Here is a 12496-nt window from a genome sequence, read left to right on the forward strand (position 1 = left end):
ACGAGACCTGGGTGTCCTTGTGCACCAGTCGCTGAAGGTAAGCATGCAGGTGCAGCAGGCGGTTAAGAAGGCAAATGGTATGTTGGCCTTCGTAGCGAGAGGGTTTGAGTACAGGAACAAGGATGTCTTGCTGCAGTTGTACAGGGCCTTGGTGAGACCACACCTTGAGTATTGTGTGCAGTTTTGGTTGCCTTATCTGAGGAAGGATGTTCTTGCCATGGAAGGAGTTCAGCGAAGATTCACCAGGCTGATACCTGGGATGGCAGGAATGACGTACTGGAGAGATTGAATCGATTGGGCTTGTACTCGCTGGAGTTTAGAAGAATGAGAGGGGATCTCATTGAAACTTATAAAATTCTGACAGGACTGGACAGACTAGATGCAGGAAGGATGTTCCCGATGGTCGGGGAGCCCAGAACCAGGGGTCATAGTCTAAGGATAAGGGGTAGGCCATTTAGGACAGAAATGAGGAGGAATTTCTTCACCCAGAGAGTGGGGAACCTGTGGAATTCTCTACCACAGAAGGCAGTAGCGGCCAATACATTAAATATATTTAAGAAGGAGTTGGATATATTTCTTAAGGCTAAAGGGATCAAGGGATATGGGGAGAAAGCAGGGACCGGGTACTGAATTTAGATGATCAGCCATGATCACATTGAATGGCGTATAGCAGGCTCGAGGGGCCGAATGGCCTGCTCCTGCTCCTATCTTCTATGTTTCTATGTATTAAGGCTTACAAATCCAAGGTGGGTAGATGGAGTTAAGATACAGATCAATCACGATCTAATTGCCCCACTCCTGTTCCTAATGTTCCTAAAAATACCTTACCCAACTGATGATTCTTCATGGTGCAAGTGTTGTGAGACTCCTCGTCCTTGATGAGCGTTACAGCGGAGCCCTCTCCTCTCCTCACCAGTTGTCCACAGTAAGATCGCTAGCTGGTTTGCCCACTCTGTAGAATTACATAGAATTAACAGCACAGAAACAGGCCAGTTGGCCCAACTGGCGTATGCCGGTGTTTATACTCCACACGAGCAGCCTCCTCCCAACCTACTTCATCTAACCCCATCAGTTTAACTTTATATTCCTTTCTCCCTCATGTACTTAACTAGATTCCCTTTAAATGCATCATCTAACTTCCCCTTAAATGCATCACGGGACACTTGGGCTAATCACTGTGTCTCCTCCGCTTCTTTAATTGAGGTCATTTAACTCAGCACAAACTGGGAATTAAGCCCGAGACCTTCCCAGTCCGTATGGCTTAGTATCAGACTGGGCACTGCACTTACTATCCTTTCAAATCTAAGAGTCACGATCTATTTGTACAGTTGGTCACCACAGGTTAAGTTGACCATTTTGTGCCTTGGTGATAGTTTCCAGCAATGTAGTACAATTTGCGATGTAATTTAACATTTTCTGAGCCATTGGTTTGCAAGTGTTGCAATGTTATCTCTCCAGCAGATGGTAGTTATACCATGGGGTGGTGGGATGTGGGTTAACACCCGTAATCCCGGTGTTCCCATCTCCTACAACTCACTTGCCAGTTCCTTCATTTATGGATGTTAGTTAAATTATCGCAAGGAATTTGGACATATAGAAAGTGACGTTCAAATTCCTCCTTCAATCCCCATCTGGCAAGCAATAAAATAGCTTCTGCAAATTGCAGGTACATTACCCGTGTTGGTAATGCTGTGACCCCACCCCAACCCCGGCATTGGTGAGCTGTCGGTCTCAGCCTTGCTGCGGTGGGAAGATGTGGAGCAGTTGACAGATGAAGAGTGAAGGAGCGTCTCTTTCACACTGCTTTCAGGCACCTGGTGCCGGCTAACTTCATACACCTGGCCTGATGCCGGCACACAGAAATCACTCAAAGCTAGTGGACAGGTACAAAAAAACAATATAAAAGGCTAAAGGAATGTTGGCCTTTATCTCAAGAGGGCTGGATTACAAAGGAATGAAAGTTATGTTACAGTTATATAAAGCTCTGGTTCAGTGCTGGGCCCCGCACCTCAGGAAGGATAGATTGGCCTTGGAGGGGGTGCATTGCAGAGTCACCAGAATGAAAATGGGGCTAAAAGGGTTAAATTATGAGGACAGGTTGCATAGACTGGGCTTGTATTCCCTTGAATGTAGAAGATTAAGGGATGATCGATCAAAGTGTTTAAGATGATTAAAGGAGTTGATAGGGTAGAGAGAGAGAAACTATTTCCTCTGGGCACGGGGGCATAATCTTAAAATTAGAGCTAGGCCGTTCAGGGCTGATGTCAGGAAGCACTTCTTCACACAAAGGGTTAATGGAAATTTGGAACTCTCCCCCCAAATGCTGTTGAGGCTAGGGGTCAATTGAAAATTTCAAAACTGAGATTGCTAGATTTTTGTTAGGCAAGGGTATTAAGGGTTATGGAAAGAAAGAGGGAGTTAAGATACTGATCATCCATGATCTATTTGAATGGCGGATCAGGCTCGAGGGGCTAAATGGCCTACTCTTGTTCCTATGATGGGCTGAACACACTGCCCCCTGGAGACAGTCCATTTGGGAAATTGCGATTGATGGAAAATCATGAGCTGGACACGGACCATTCCCAACGTGCATATTCAACACTTGAGAAGTGAAAGAAAAATACTACGGATGCTGGAAATCTGAAATAAAAACAGAAAATGCTGGAAATATTCAACAGTGACCTCTTCCTTGTTTTCTTTTCCTGCCCCCTTTACCTGGCTTTGTACTTGCTTATAAGCTGTTCATCTCTAACATCCTCCAGTTCTGCTGAAGGGTCATTAACTCCGTTTCGCTCTCCACAGATGCTGCCTGACCTGCCGAGTGTTTCCAGCATTTTCTATTTTTATTTTGAAAAGTGATTCATTTTTCCTCAACTGGGATGACTTTTAGCTCTATTGCTGTTTGTATCATTCCTTTGAAGTTTGCCCTTTTTAAAATCATACGTAATTGTGTTCTGGTCCCTGCAGGTGTTGATTGTCAAGACAGTCTTAAATGACACTATCCTCCATCTGCAGTCTGTAGGGATCCTATGCGAAATTAGTCTGAGCATCCTCAATCTAAATTCCTTGTGGGCACACTGCCCACTAAATTGGCTCGCTTACTTAAGAGGGCCCACAGGATATGGGGAACGGATAAACACCCTGGGCTGGAATGACGATGACACAGGGATGGGGCAATGTAGGATTTATACTATACAGGAAACTCTTTGATAGCCGGCACTGACGGGACCAGCATGTTGCCGGTTGATCAAATATTCCGGATGATGGAGAGGGTTATCTACCGAGGCTATTTTTAACAAAGAAAAATAAAAAAATCAAGAAATGTGCAGTATACAGTAATTGGGTACTCACCTACAGAATGTTGTGTTAAATGGATGGTGGAAGATGCTTGATTAAGTACAGTACTGCCAGTTGAGGGTAATGCCATGCAATGACTACCAGCAGTGTGAGAGATGCACAGTACCCCTGTAAAATGGCAGATCAGAAGAGACTACCGGCAGCGCAGGAGAGTCAGACTCCTGTTACAGGGGTATTGAGGTGTTCCGACTTCCGACAGCGCCAAGAAGCCGAGTATGGCAGTTTGGAGAACTACCCCCACTGACTAACTCGGCCACCGCGGGAGACTCGGATTCGGACTCGGCAACATTGCCGGTTATTGAGGTGCTGTTTTCGGAGTGAGAATTTTGCCGGCTAATAGAGAATTACGGATATTTAGGTGCCATTTAAACGAGAGTTTCCTGTATTATGTCCACGTGCTGCACCTGGCCCTGCAAGATGTCCCCACATTACAACAAGGGACGACACTTCAAAGGTCACTGCAAAGCGCTTTGGGAGGAAGATGAAAGACTCTTATACAAATGGAAGTTCTTTTTTTCCTATCTTTCTTGATGCCGACATTGGGTGCCCAAGGTGGAAAGTGTTCCATTCCTCAGTGCTGACATTTTGACGAGCACAGAAAAAAAACTGCACTGAACCTCATTGACTGACGTACTGACGAGAAACATTTTCAATACTTAACTTCTGCGTTCCATCTTCAAACTGTTGAAGCTGAGTTTTAACGTATATATTAACTATGGAACTAATTTAGTCCAAGGTTTCTGTATGATTAGGGAGAAGATTAATTTTAAGTTGAAATCTTCTGCTTCAAATCAGGTATGCATTTATTCCAATTCCTTTGCGCTGTTAAATGAACTCAAGGGTAATTAAAGATTAATATACATTATTTCTCCTTCATTACTGCTTTAGTCAATTATTAATTTTAATTATCTTTCTGTAAATCGAAGGTGCGTGCTTGGAGGCTGCTGTGCATCAGCACCCAGTGGGTCCACAGGGATGCATTGGTGCACAATCAAATGCACTTTAACAAGCCCATGGCGTGCTGCCGGCAGTATACTTAGGGTTGCCAGCTCTGGTTTGAGGTATTCCTGGAGATTTGATTAAGTGACATTTGATCACATGGCATTTGATCATGTGACACCATTCATGTGATGCTTAATCATATGACATTGATCACATGACAGTTGCCCACTGTTTGCAAATATTATCGCATTTACCTTAGCGAGTGTCTCAATATCACTAAGCCCTGAATAAAATATTTGACTTCGTGTTTTGTAGTGTGATATTTATAAATCAAAAAACCCCACAAAAGAATAGAAAGATTTACAGATAAGTAATGTTTAAATAAAAACTACTTCTGTAATGTTTCTACAGTATCGACCGCAGTGAGAAACACCGAGTAAATACCACTGATTCAGCAAAACATCATCGCTATAAGTAACTTCTAACTAAAGTTTTCGTACAATTTTATGACTTTATACAATACTCAGCAAGTTATAAAAACAATAAATAAAACCAAAATCAAAACTAATTCAATTCACTGACTCCCACACTCCACCCCTGAGCCCAGCTTCAGCGAGGTGAGGCTCAATCCTCCGGGAGCAGCACCAAAGCTGCCTGACTCCCCTAATAACCGACATGAACTCTCCCTCCCCCCAGATTGTGTTTCTCCCTCCCCCACTTTGTTTCTCCCTCCCTCCCTCAGTTTGTGTTTCTCCCTCCCCCAGTTTGTGTTGCTCTCTCTACCTCTCCCCAGTTTGTGTTTCTCCCTCCCTCCCCCAGTTTGTGTTGCTCTCTCTACCTCTCCCCAGTTTGTGTTGCTCTCTCTACCTCTCCCCAGTTTGTGTTGCTCTTTTTACCTCCCCAGTTTGTGTTCCTCCCTCCCCCAGTTTGCATTGCTCTTGCTACCTATCCCTCCCCAGTTCGTGTCGCGCGCTCTCTCTCTCTCTCTCTCTGTCTCTCTCCCTCCCCCAGTTGCTCTTTCAGGATTCACGGAGTTTCCAGCAATTTTCGTTGTCGCTGATGCCACCATCCTCACAACCAGTGATGAAGCGGTGTTTCCGAATAGCGGGGTGGCCAGCAAGGACCAGGCAACGCGGTTTGGTTGCAAGCCTCGACAGCCGGGGTGCTGCAAATGCGCAAACCGCACAAACAAGAACCATTTCTCCCGAGTCGGCAGCAGCAGCGCTCAGGGGCTAAATGTCCATTCTGGTAGCCCCCCCGCCCAAATCAGGAGGGTTGGGAACACTAATTATACTCCATACTTCATTATTGCTGGGTCAAAATCCTGTAACTCCCTCCCTAACAGCACTGTGGGAGTACCTTCACCACACGGACTGCAGCGGATCAAGAAGAAGGCAGCTCACCACCACCTTCTCAAGAGCAATTAGGAATGGGCAATAAATGCCGGCATTGCCAGCAACCCCCACATTCCCAGAATTTTTTTTTTTTAACTGGATCTGTACATTTCATCATACAAGAAAGGTTAGGGCTGAGTCAAACTGCCCATTTGTCAAATTTGGCAACCCTTCAAAAATTAATGGACTTGGGGGCTGGAGTTGGGTAGGTGCTTGGATTTTGAAACTGGCCTTTAACATCCGGGAACTGGCTGCAGATCCCGCCCAGACTGATGGGGGGATGAAATAAGGGTTTCTGAAGAAGGGTTTCGACCTGAAACGTTGACTCTATTTCTCCCTCCACGGATGTTGCCTGGCCTGCTGAGTTTTTCCAGCGTCTTCTGTTGTTATTTCGGATTTCCAGCACCTGCAGTATTTTGCTATTGTGATGGGGGGATTAGTTTGGTCAACCTTAATCCAGCCCCTAGTGGGTATGAGCACACAGCACAATGGTGTCATGAATTTAGCACTGCTTTATCATTCTCACTCAGCTAGGCCAGAGAATAGATGGTGCAGGAAATGTAATATTGGTGCAGGAGGAGGGTGAACTGCTGAGGCAGGGGCTGAGGCATATTCTTGGGGGTAGAGTAGGAGGAGATTTACCCTGACCTGGAGTGATAATGACACTGGATGCCAATTTGCGTTTTCAATCCCCAGAACACATTCAGCTTAATGCACATGGGATGCAACCCCACCTTGTTCCCCATGTTAAGCACAAACATTTTCATCACCTCTATTCTAGGCCAGAATTTTCCAGGGTGGTAGCGGGCGCGATCGGTGGCGGGTTGAGTGGGAAAGTTGTTATTTTTGACAGCGGGTCGAGAACCCGCTGTCATCCCACCCCCACACGCCTTTCCCCCAGGCACGTCTGTCATCATGGAGCCGGCATGGCGGGCAACCTAATTGAGATGATTGACAGCTAGTTGTCAGACCCTTTACAGATTTTTATAACTTTTTAAATTTCCCTGCATGGCAATGGGAACCACGCTGCTCGGGAAGCACGTCTGTCAACCTGAGGCGGGGGTTCCGTGGCCATTGGTCCAGCTGATTACTTGACAGCATCAAATATACAGTAAAAGTTCCCACCTGACAGATGGTCGCTTTCCTCAGGCAGAAGCAGTTGCTCAGTCCATTTCCACCACAGATTCTGCAGGCTGCAAGGAGGCTAAATTCGGTTGATTTGCGCCTCCCATTAGTGCCCTAAGAGGGCGCTAATGGAGCGCAAATCAACTAGCGCCTGGGCGCAGCGTCGATAACTTCTCCCGTGAAATTCAGCGGGAGGTTAGTGGCGGTGCTAACCATTAGCGCACTGCGCCACCGCCGATGACGTCATCGCCGTGCGCAGCGCCCCGCTCGCGCCCCAGCTGTAATATTGGGTGGCGCCCCCTGACTTACCACCAGGTGCTATGTCCGCCGGGACCATGGAGGCCTACCTGCAGCCAGAGTGGTGCTAGTTAAAGGGGAGGTGGCGGGAAGCCATTTTTGTTGCTGGCCGCCTGCCAGCACCTGCTCCCATTGCTGTCCCCGGTCCCCGTGAAGCCCCCCCCCCCGTGGGGTGCCAGTTGCTCTCCGTTTGCTGGCACTCCCAATCCCTGGTGACCAAGCTGGGTGCCGAGACGTGCTGCGCCAGGCCCCTCCCCTTTAAGAAGGGGAGGAAGGCTTGCAGTACCGCGGCGCGACGTGCCGCAGCGCGTGGCACTGCGGTACATAGCACTGCAGTTTTGACTCGCAGCGCCCCAAGAGTGACACGGGGCGTTTCCAGTAGCACCCCTCCTCCCTCTCGGGGCACTACCTAACTTTTTTGGGGCACTAAAATTAGGCCAGTTAGCATGACATCAATAGTAAACAAAATGCTAGAATCTATTATTGGGGGCATGGTAACAGGGCACTTAGAAAATCATAATATGATTAGGCAGAGCCAACATTGTTTTATGAAAGGGAAATCGTGTTTGACAAATCTGTTCGAGTTTTTGAAGATGTAACTAGCAGGATGGCTAAGGGGGAACCAGTGGATGTAGTGTATTTGGATTTTCAAAAAGCATTCGATAAGGTGCCACACAAGAGGTTATTACACAAAATTAGGACTCATGAGATTGGGGTATCATATTAGCATGGATTGAGGATTGGCTAATGGACAGAAAACAGGGAGTAGGAATAAACGGGACTTTTTCAGGTTGGCAGGCTGTAACTAGCGGGGTACCGCTAGGATAAGTTCTTGGGCCTCAGCTATTTACAATCTATATCAATGACTTAGTTGAAGGGACTGAGTGTAATGTATCCAAGTTTGCTGATGATACAAAGTTAGGTGGGAAAGTAATCTGTGAGGAGAACGCAAAGAGGCTGCAGAGAGATATAGGGAGTTTGGCTGAGTGGGCAAGAACATGGCAAATGGAATACAATGTGGGGAAGCGTGAAGTTATCAACTTTGGTAGGAAAAACAAAAATGCAGAATATTTTTTGAATGGTGACAGACTGGGATATGTTTGCACTCAGAGGGATCTGGATGTCCCTATACATGAATCACAGAAAGTTAACATGCAGGTACAGCAAGCAATTAGGAAAGCAAATGGTATGATAGCTTTTATTACAAAGGGATTAGAGTATAAGAGTAAAGAAGTCTTACTACAATTATACAGGGCATTGGTGAGGCCACACCTGGGGTACTGTGTACAGTTCTGGTCTCCTTACCTAAGCAAAGACATACTTATCTTAGGAGTGCAGCAAAGGTTCACTAGACTGGTTCCTGGGGTGAGGGGATTGCCCCTATGAGGAGAGATAGAGTAGACTAGGCCTATATTCCTTAGAGTTTAGAAGAATGAGAGGTGATCTAATTGAAACATATAAAATTCTAATGGGGCTTGACAGGGTTAATGCTGGGAAAATGTTTCCCCTGGCTGGGGAATCTAGAACATGGGGTCACAGTCACAGAATAAGGGGTTGGCCATTTAGGACTGAGATGAGGAGAAATTTCTTTACTCAAAGGGTTGTGAATCTTTGGAATTCTCTACCCCAGAGAGCTGTGGATGTTTAGTCGTTGAGTAAATTCAAGACAGAGGTTGAAACATTTTGGGGAATTAAGGGATATGGGGATAGTGCGGGAAGGCGGAGATGAGATAGAAGATCAGCCATGATCTTGTTGAATGGCGGAGCAGGCTCGAAGGGCCAAATGGCCTATTCCTGCTCCTATTTCTTATATTCTTATGTTCTTATATATGGTTGCATTAGGATGTGCGTGAGTGCGAGGGATGGCTAGTGAGATGGGGATGTGATAATGTAGATAGAGAGAGGGATGGGTGGAGGTGCAAGGTATGTTGGTTTGAGTAAGGATGTGCAGGAGTAGGGTAGGGAAGACAGAGTGATGGGGATGTGATGAGAGGCACAGCAGGATGAAGTTGAGTGTGGCTTTGTACTAACGTTTCGTGATCTAATGAGATAATTGAAACGTTTGTGGCCCTGCACCCAGGTCCTCCTGAACACATCCCTGCTTGTGACCTCCTCTGCAATCTGCAGCCAGGCTGTCTTGCTCTCCTGGGGAGGTCTCTTCCGCCCATCGGAAGGGAAGAGAACCTCCCTGGGTGCTCTGACTCCCACCACAATCATATGGAGGGAGTCATGGGAGAACCTGAGTGCAGCCCTCTGCCTCTGTGCAGTCATTGTCAGTGTTTGCAGCACTCCACTGCTGTAGTGCACTGACAGCACTATGTTAGATTAAACGTCAAATCTAATGTGGCCACGGTCCCTTTAAAGATCCCAGCTGAAAACTCATCATCGATGATGTCACCAGACCCGCACTATTTAATTGGGCCAGGTAACGCGCAGGGCGGGGCTTAATAGGCCATATTGATGTAAGTTTGTTTTCAGCCGCGGGATGAAGCCAGCAGTGGGGTCGCGACCCGCCATGGCGACCGCCCACACAGGACCCGCCGGGTTGGCAGAGTTCTGGCCTTAGTGTGTGTTGTCAGAATCCCACACATACTGGAAACAGCAGCAATGCACACTTTGTGTGAAGATTTGTATTTCACCCAAGGTTTAAACCTCTTTTGGCTGAAAACTTTAGATTCTATTTTTCCAGTGGCATCTAACTTTATGAAGACAGGGCTCTGGCTGAAAAAAGTCCCACCTTACAGGGAGGGGGGGGACTGTAGTGGAGGACACTCCGTCACTAATAATATTACCCCGGTGGAGCCGAATGGGTAACGCACAGCCACACATTACAGAGCCTTTCGGGAGGGTGTACTCACTTGGACAGGATGGTCCCCTCAGTTCCTGATCTCGTAGCGTATCAGTGGTGCTGGGTGTGGGAAGAGGCTGTGAGGTCAAAGCTAGACAACTCCAAAAATGGCAGGGAGGGAAAATCGTTGAGTAAGTCACCCCACAAGCCTCCTGGTGGCAACTAGCCAGAGGCCTAAACAAACAAGTCACCCACCTGCCCTTCCATTCAGAGAAAGGTGGGGGGAAGGGGCGGAGAAGGGCAGGATCTAAAAAGGAGGGGAGGGGGTTTGAAGTGCACTGCAGCCTGTTTGGAAGGAGTGGGCATGTTAGGCTAAATGGCCATTTTTCCATCCATGCTTTTTCACGAGCACTCAAAGTGACATTAAGCATTCATGTGAAATATAATTGTATGCAAATGGAACCAGATGGGCTGCACTATTATATACACCAGCCCATATTTCTCAAACCTTGCCACACTATCCCATGGCTAGTTAACTAAAACAGCCAAGTCGAAGATTAGACTTGTAATGTTATTCCCGAGGTAGCCGGCAGCTTACTTATATGTATTTTTTTAATAGACTGCCGAGCTAAAACTGTATTCTCAAGCTGCTGAATCTTCAGGCTTCTGGAAAGTTCCAAGCATGTAGAAAATTAATGTATCTTTTGCAGGCTGACATTACTTTATCAAATTTAAATAACTGCTTCATTAAAATAATCACGGGGTTCGATAGGGTAGACATAGACAATGGGGGAAAATTTGGTATCGGAACATTTTGGGGCGCTAACATCACCTGGGTGCTAACTTTAGCGTCCGGCGCAGTGACCGCGAAATTCAGTTTTAGCGCCCCAAGAGGGAAGTGGAGCGCTAAATCAAGCACTACACACTCCTCTTAGGGTGCTAACATCGGAGAGTGAGGCGCTACCTTCAGAGCGCTAATCAAGTTCCGGCACTGTCAATTTTTAAAAATTCGTTTCTGGGATGTGGGCGTCGCTGGCAAGGCCAGCATTTATTGCCCATCCCTAGTTGCCCTTGAGATGGTGGTGGTGAGCCGCCGCCTTGAACCACTGCAGTCCGTGTGGTGAAGGTACTCCCACAGTGTTGTTAGGGGAGGGAGTTCCAGGATTTTGACCCAGCGACGATGAAGGATCGGCGATATACTTCCAAGTCAGGATGGTGTGTGACTTGGAGGAGAACATGTAGGTGGTAGAGTTCCCATACGCCTGCTGCCCTTGTCCTTCTAGGTGGAAGAGGTCGCAGGTTTGGGAGCTGCTGCCGAAGAAGCCTTGGCGAGTTGCTGCAGTGCATCTTGTAGGTGGTACATGACATGAATCTTATCATTCATGTGGAAATGACTTATGTAATAATACTGGGCAGCCTGCTGGTGGCGCTGTCCAGGGAGAGTATAAATACTCGGGCATGGGCCCAGCTTGCTCAGTACATTCTTTAACAGGAGCTCGTGAAGGACACAACTAGATCTCCATGTTGAAAACCAGTTGATTAAAGCCTTGTTTAATACTCAGACCAAGTGCCTAGTAGTTTTCTTACATTAGTACACACTGCAGCCAGTGGTGGAGGGAGTGAATGTTTAAGGTGGTGGATGGGGTGCCAATCAAGCGGGCTGCTGTGTCCTAGATGGTGTCGAGCTTCTTGAGTGTTGTTGGAGCTGCACTCATCCAGGCAAGTGGAGAGTATTCCATCACACTCCTCACTTGTGCCTTGTCGATGGTAGAAAGGCTTTGGGAAGTCAGGAGGTGAGACACTCACCGCAGAATACCCAGCCTCTGACCTGCTATTGTTGCCACAGTATTTATGTGGCTGGTCCAGTTAAGTTTCTGGTCAATGGTTACCCCCCAGGATGTGGATGGTGGGGGATTCAGCGATGGTTATGCCATTGAATGTCGAGGGGCGGTGGTTAAACTCTCGCTTGTTTGCGATATCATTGCCTGGCACTTCTGTGGCGCGAATTACAAGTACTCAGACAGACTGGCACCCTCCAGTTCTTAAAGGGGAGGTTCAGTCATGCTGCACAGCCTCACTCTGATCATTGCTGCTTGTGACCTGGGCCTGCTTCTTCTCTTCTTCTTAGGCAGTCCCTTGGAACCGAGGATGACTTGCTTCCACATTCAAAATGAGATCTCAGGTGACTGATGAGTCCAATGCGGGACCTACAGTCTCTGCCAGGTGCGGCAGATGGTGGCTGAAGGACCGGGTGGGTGGGGTGCTTGGGTTGACGTGCGATCCTTGCGATGCTTGCGCTTGGCTTCCGCTTGCTCCTGGCGAAGAGTCACAAGGTGTTCGGCGCCTTCCCGGATGCTTCTCCTCCACTTTGTGCGGTCTTGGGCCAGGGATTCCCAGGTGTCGGTGGGGATGTTGCACTTTTTCAAGGAGGCTTTGAGGGTGTCCTTGAAGCGATTCCTCTGCCCACCTGGGGCTCTCTTGCCGTGCCATGGCTCCGAGTAGAGCGCTTGTTTTGGGAGTCTCGTATCGGGCATGCGGACGATGTGGCCCGTCCATCGGAGCTGATCGAGCGTGGTCAAAGCTTTGATGCTGG

Source organism: Somniosus microcephalus, chromosome 21 (genome assembly GCF_052327205.1).
Source record: "Somniosus microcephalus isolate GS21.2 chromosome 21, FLI_Smic_1.0, whole genome shotgun sequence".
In the NCBI taxonomy this organism is placed as follows: domain Eukaryota; kingdom Metazoa; phylum Chordata; class Chondrichthyes; order Squaliformes; family Somniosidae; genus Somniosus; species Somniosus microcephalus.